At 41.6% G+C, this 7,388-nt stretch overlaps 1 non-coding gene across 1 annotated transcript; it reads right to left on the bottom strand.

The window, feature by feature from the left end:
* Positions 1-231: 231 nt before the first annotated feature.
* LOC112724609 (small nucleolar RNA R71) lies at positions 232-339 on the bottom strand. Its single transcript, XR_003163764.1, has one exon. It is a non-coding gene; the product is annotated as a small nucleolar RNA R71 (small nucleolar RNA).
* Positions 340-7,388: the final 7,049 nt, after the last annotated feature.

Raw genomic sequence — 7,388 nt, 5'->3', positions numbered from 1 at the left:
GGACTTCTATCTGAAGATCCTTTTCAGTTCTTAACTGAATTCTTGCAGATATGTGATACTGTTAAGACTAATGGAGTAGATCCTGAAGTCTACAGGCTCATGCTTTTCCCTTTTGCTGTAAGAGACAGAGCTAGATTATGGTTGGATTCTCAACCTAAAGACAGCTTGAACTCTTGGGATAAGCTGGTCACGGCTTTCTTAGCCAAGTACTTTCCTCCTCAAAAGCTGAGCAAGCTTAGAGCTGATGTTCAAACCTTCAGACAGAAAGAAGGTGAATCCCTCTATGAAGCTTGGGAAAGATACAAACAGTTGACCAAAAAGTGTCCTTCTGACATGCTTTCAGAATGGACCATCCTGGATATATTCTATGATGGTTTATCTGAGCTATCAAAGATGTCACTGGACACTTCTGCAGGTGGATCCATTCACCTAAAGAAAACGCCTGCAGAAGCTCAAGAACTCATTGACATGGTTGCTAATAACCAGTTCATGTACACTTCTGAAAGGAATCCTGTGAGTAATGGGACGCCTATGAAGAAGGGAGTTCTTGAAGTTGATACTCTGAATGCCATATTGGCTCAGAATAAAATATTGACTCAGCAAGTCAATATGATCTCTCAGAGTCTGCATGGAATGCAAGATGCATCCAACAGTACTCAAGAGGCTTCTTATGAAGAAGAAGCTTATGATCCTGAGAACCCTGCAATAGCAGAGGTGAATTACTTAGGTGAACCTTATGGAAACACCTATAACTCATCATGGAGAAATCATCCAAATTTCTCATGGAAGGATCAAAAGCCTCAACAAGGCTTTAATAATGGTGGAAGAAACAGGTTTAACAATAATAAACCTTTTCCATCATCCACTCAGCAACAGACAGAGAACTCTGAACAAAATGCTTCTAATTTAGCAAATCTAGTCTCTGATCTATCCAAGGCCACTGTGAGCTTCATGAATGAAACAAGGTCTTCCATTAGAAATTTGGAAGCACAAGTGGGCCAGCTGAGTAAAAGGATCACTGAAATCCCTCCCAGTACTCTCCCAAGCAATACAGAAGAGAACCCAAAAGGAGAGTGCAAGGCCATTGACATAAGCACCATGGCCGAACCTACAAGGGGAGTGGAGAACGCAAATCCCAAGGAGGAAGACCTCCTGGGACGTCCAGTGATCAATAAGGAGCTTCCCTCTGAGGAACAAAAGGACTCTGAGGCTCATCTAGAGACCATAGAGATTCCATTGAACCTTCTTATGCCCTTCATGAGATCTGATGAGTATTCCTCTTCTGAAGAGAATGAGGATGTTACTGAAGAGCAAACTGCCAAGTTTCTTGGTGCAATCATGAAGCTGAATGCCAAATTATTTGGCATTGATACTTGGGAAGTTGAACCTCCCTTGTTCATCAATGAACTAAGTGATCTGGATCAACTGACATTACCTCAGAAGAGACAGGATCCTGAAAAGTTCATAATACCCTGTACCATAGGCACCATGATCTTTAAGGCTCTATGTGACCTTGGTTCAGGAATAAACCTCATGCCCCTCTCTGTAATAGAGAAACTGGAAATCTATGGGGTGCAAGCTGCTAAAATCTCATTAGAGATGGCAGACAGTTCAATAAAACAGGCTTATGGACAAGTAGAGGACGTGTTAGTAAAGGTTGAAGGCCTTTACATCCCTGCTAATTTCATAGTCCTGGATACTGGAAAGGAAGAGGATGAATCCATCATCCTAGGAAGACCTTTCCTGGCCACAGCAAGAGCTGTGATTGATGTTGACAGAGGTGAACTAGTCCTTCAATGGAATAAGGACTCCCTTGTGTTTAAAACTCAAGGATCTCCCTCTGCAACCATGGAGAGGAAGCATGAAAAGCTTCTCTCAAAGCAGAGTCAACCCAAGCCCCCACAGTCAAACTCTAAGTTTGGTGTTGGGAGGCCACAACCAAACTCTAAGTTTGGTGTTGAACTCCTATATCCAAACTCTAAGTTTGGTGTTGGAGAGTTTCAACAATGCTCTGAACATCTGTGAGGTTCCATGAGAGCCCACTGTTAAGCTATTGACATTAAAGAAGCGCTTGTTGGGAGGCAACCCAATGTTTATTTATCTAACTCTATTATTCTTGTTTTTCATGTTTTCTTAGGTTCATGATCATGTGGAGTCACAAAATAAATATAAAAATTGAAAATGGAGTCAAAAACAGCAGAAGAAAAATTACACCCTGGAGGAGCATCTGCCTGGCGTTCAATGCCAGAACAGAGCATGGTTCTGGCGCTGAACGCCCAAAATGGGCAGCATTCTGGTGCTGAACGCCCAGAACAAGCATGGTTCTGGCGTTCAACGCCAGTAATGGCTAGTAAATGGGCGTTGAACGCCCAAAATGGGCACCAACCTGGCGCTGAACGCCCAGAGTTGTGTGCAAAGGCATTTTACATGCCTAATGGGTGCAGGGATGTAAATCCTTGATACCTCAGGATCTGTGGACCCCACAGGATCACCTCAGGATCTGTGGACCCCACAGGATCCCCACCTACCTCCACTCACTTCTTATCACCCCTCTTTCACACAATCCCATAAACACTCTTCCCCATAAACCTACCTCATAAACTCCACCTACCTTCAAAATTCAAAACCAATTTCCCACCCAAACCCACCCATATGGCCAAAACCTTTCCCCCCTCCCTTCCCTATATAAAGCCCTCCATTCTTCATCAAATTCACACAACACACCCCTCTACACCCTTCTTGGCCGAAACACTTTCCACCCCCCCTCTCCTCCATTTCTTCTTCTTCTTCATCTATTCATTCTTCTATTGCTCGAGGGCGAGCAAAATTCTAAGTTTGGTGTGGTAAAAGCATAAGCTTTTTGTTTTTCCATTACCATTGATGGCACCTAAGACCGAAGAATCCTCTAGAAAGGGGAAAGGGAAGACAAAAGCTTTCACATCCGAGTCATGGGAGATGGAAAGGTTCATCTCCAAAGCCCATCAAGACCACTTCTATGATGTTGTGGCCAAGAAGAAGGTGATCCTTGAGGTCCCTTTCAAACTCAAAAGAAATGAGTATCCAGAGATCCGACATGAAATTCAAAGAAGAGGTTGGGAAGTTCTAACAAATCCCATCCAACAAGTCGGCATTCTAATGGTTCAAGAGTTCTATGCTAATGCATGGATCACCAAGAACCATGATCAAAGTAAGAACCCGGATCCAAAGAACTATGTTACAATGGTTCGGGGGAAATACTTAGATTTTAGTCCGGAGAATGTGAGGTTGGCGTTCAACTTGCCAAACATGGAAGAGAACGCACGCCCCTACACAAGGAGAGTCAACTTTGATCAAAGGTTGGACCAAGTCCTTATGGACATATGTGTAGAAGGAGCTCAATGGAAGATTGACTCCAAAGGCAAGCCGGTTCAACTAAGAAGATTGGACCTCAAGCCTATAGCTAGAGGATGGTTGGAATTTATTCAATGCTCAATCATTCCCACTAGCAACCGGTCTGAAGTTACTATAGACAGGGCCATCATGATCCATAGCATCATGATTGGAGAAGAGGTGGAAGTTCATGAGATTATACCTCAAGAACTCTACAAGGTGGCTGACAAGTCCTCCACCATGGCAAGGTTAGCCTTTCCTCACCTCATTTGCCACCTATGCAATTCGGCTGGGATTGACATAGAGGGAGATATCCTCATTAAAGAGGACAAGCCCATCACTAAGAAAAAGATGGAGCAAGCAAGAGATCCCATTCATGGAGCTCAAGAGGCGTATGAAGCTCATCACCATGAGATCCCGGAAATGCCTCAAATGCACTTTCCTCCACAAAACTATTGGGAGCAAATCAACACCTCCCTAGGAGAATTGAGTTCCAATATGGGACAACTAAGGGTGGAACATCAAGAGCACTCCATCATGCTTCATGAAATAAGAGAAGATCAAAAAGCAATGAGGGAGGAGCAACAAAGACAAGGAAGAGACATAGAAGAGCTCAAGGACATCATTGGTTCCTCAAGAAGGAAACGCCACCATCACTAAGGTGGATTCATTCCTTGTTCTTATTTCTTTTGTTTTTCGTTTTCTATGTTTTGTGCCTATCTATGTTTGTGTCTTCATTACATGATCATTAGTAGTTAGTAACTATGTCTTAAAGTTATGAATGTCCTATGAATCCATCACCTCTCTTAAATAAAAATTGTTTTAATTCAAAAGAATAAGAAGTACATGAGTTTTGAATTTATCCTTGAACTTAGTTTAATTATATTGATGTGGTGACAATGCTTCTTGTTTTCTGAATGTATGCTTGAACAGTGCATATGTCTTTTGAAGTTGTTGTTTAAGAATGTTAAATATGTTGGCTCTTGAAAGAATGATGACTAGGAGACATGTTATTTGATAATCTGAAAAATCATAAAAATGATTCTTGAAGCAAGAAAAAGCAGCAAAGAACAAAGCTTGCAGAAAAAAAAATAGGCAAAAAAAAAATAGAAAGAAAAAGGAAAATCAAGCAGAAAAAGCCAAAAGCTCTTAAAACCAAGAGGCAAGAGCAAAAAGCCAATAACCCTTAAAACCAAAAGGCAAGGGAAAATAAAAATGATTCCAAGGCTTTGAGCATCAGTGGATAGGAGGGCCTAAAGGAATAAAATCCTGGTCTAAGCGGCTAAACCAAGCTGTCCCTAACCATGTGCTTGTGGCGTGTAGGTGTCAAGTGAAAACTTGAGACTGAGCGGTTAAAGTCAAGGTCCAAAGTAAAAAAAGAGTGTGCTTAAGAACCCTGGACACCTCTAATTGGGGACTTTAGTAAAGCTGAGTCACAATCTGAAAAGGTTCACCCAATTATGTGTCTGTGGCATTTATGTATCCGGTGGTAATACTGGAAAACAAAGTGCTTAGGGCCACGGCCAAGACTCATAAAGAAGCTGTGTTCAAGAATCATCATACTGAACTAGGAGAATCAATAACACTATCTGAACTCTGAGTTCCTATAGATGCCAATCATTCTGAACCTCAATGGATAGAGTGAGATGCCAAAACTATTCAAGAGGCAAAAAGCTATAAGTCCCGCTCATTTGATTGGAGCTATATTTCATTGATAGTTTGGAATTTATAGTATATTCTCTTCTTTTTATTCTATTTGATTTTCAGTTGCTTGGGGACAAGCAACAATTTAAGTTTGGTGTTGTGATGAGCGGATAATTTATACACTTTTTGGCATTGTTTTTAGTATGTTTTTAGTAGAATCTAGTTACTTTTAGGGATGTTTTCATTAGTTTTTATGTTAAATTCACATTTCTGGACTTTACTATGAGTTTGTGTGTTTTTCTATGATTTCAGATATTTTCTGGCTGAAATTGAGGGACTTGAGCAAAAATCAGATTCAGAGGTTGAAGAAGGACTGCTGATGTTGTTGGATTCTGACCTCCCTGCACTCAAAGTGGATTTTCTGGAGCTACAGAACTCGAAATGGCGCGCTTCTAATTGCGTTGGAAAGTAGACTTCCAGGGCTTTCCACCAATATATAATAGTCCATACTTTGGCTAAGAATAGATGACGTAAACTGGCGTTCAACGCCAGCTTTCTGCCCAAATCTGGCGTCCAGCGCCAGAAAAGGAGCCAAAACCAGAGTTGAACGCCCAAACTGGCACAAAAGCTGGCGTTCAACTCCAAGAAGGACCTCTACACGTGCAACACTCAAGCTCAGCCCAAGCACACACCAAGTGGGCCCCGGAAGTGAATTTATGCATCAATTACTTACTCATGTAAACCCTAGTAGCTAGTTTATTATAAATAGGACCTTTTACTATTGTATTAGACATCTTTGGTCTCAATTTTAATCCATTGTTCATCTTAGGAGACTATTGATAACGTTTTTGGGGGCTGGCCATCTCGGCCATGCCTGGACCTTTCACTTATGTATTTTCAACGGTAGAGTTTCTACACTCCACAGATTAAGGTGTGGAGCTCTGCTGTTCCTCAAAGATTAATGCAAAGTACTACTGTTTTCTATTCAATTCATCTTATTTCGCTTCTAAGATATTCATTCGTACTTCAATCTGAATGTGATGAACGTGACAATCATCATCATTCCCTATGAACGCGTGCCTGACAACCACTTCCGTTCTACCTTCGACTGGATGAGTATCTCTTAGATCTCCTAACCAGGATCTTCGTGGCGTAAGCTAGAATGATGGTGGCATTCAAGAGAATCCGGAAGGTCTAAACCTTGTCTGTGGTATTCCGAGTAGGATTCAATGATTGGATGACTGTGACGAGCTCCAAACTTGCGATTGCGGGGCGTTAGTGACAGACGCAAAAGGATAGTAAATCCTATTCCAGCATGATCGAGAACCGACAGATGAATAGCCGTGCCGTGACAGGGTGCGTTGATCATTTTCACTGAGAGGATAAGATGAAGCCATTGACAAAGGTGATGCCTCCAGATGATTAGCCGTGCCGTGACAGGGCATTGGATCATTTTCCCGAGAGATGACCGAAAGTAGCCGTTGACAATGGTGATGTATCACATAAAGCCAGCCATGGAAAGGAGTAAGAATGATTGGATGAAGATAGCAGGAAAGCAGAGGTTCAGAGGAACGAAAGCATCTCCTTTCGCTTATCTGAAATTCCTACCAATGAATTACATAAGTATTTCTATCCCTATTTTATTATATTAAATTCGAAAACACCATTATCAAATTATATCTGCCTAACTGAGATTTGCAAGGTGACCATAGCTTGCTTCATACCAACAATCTCCGTGGGATTCGACCCTTACTCACATAAGGTATTACTTGGACGACCCAGTGCACTTGCTGGTCAGTTACACGGAGTTGTGAACCGTGGTTTTGGCATCATGTTTTTGGCGCCATTTCCAGGGAAAGAAAGAGCAATGAACTTTACATAATTAAAGTGTAATCACGATTCCGTGTACCAGTAAGCTAAACACATATATACATCTATATAAACAGAAACCCAAAATACACCCAGGAACTACTTCGCTTCAAGGATCCAGACGCCTAGCGAGGAGCCTCTCAACCTGCATCTGAAAACAACAACACAGTATGGAATGAGAACCGGGGGTTCTCAGCATGGTAAAGGTGCCATGCGTATAATAGATAAGGTCTTGGGAATGCCAGAGGCAATCCTAGAACACCGTCATTCAGTTATCCAACTTAATTACTAAACAGAAGCCATAAATAGGGGTAGATAATCTAAATCTACCTAACTTACTCAATTTCAAACCTAACATAATACCAAACCATTTTGCCCTTTCCTCCATCCCTCCGTCATCCATAATTTGGCAGAGACAAGCAACCAAACAAGTTCATGCACAAGTAATGAGCAGATAGTGCAAGTAGCAAGTATAACAGGTAGCAGGAGGTATATATCAATTAGAA

This window comes from Arachis hypogaea, chromosome 11 (genome assembly GCF_003086295.3).
Source record: "Arachis hypogaea cultivar Tifrunner chromosome 11, arahy.Tifrunner.gnm2.J5K5, whole genome shotgun sequence".
Taxonomy (NCBI): Eukaryota; Viridiplantae; Streptophyta; class Magnoliopsida; order Fabales; family Fabaceae; genus Arachis; species Arachis hypogaea.
Note: the sequence above shows the minus strand (reverse complement) of the source record. Positions and strands in the feature narration are given on the sequence as shown.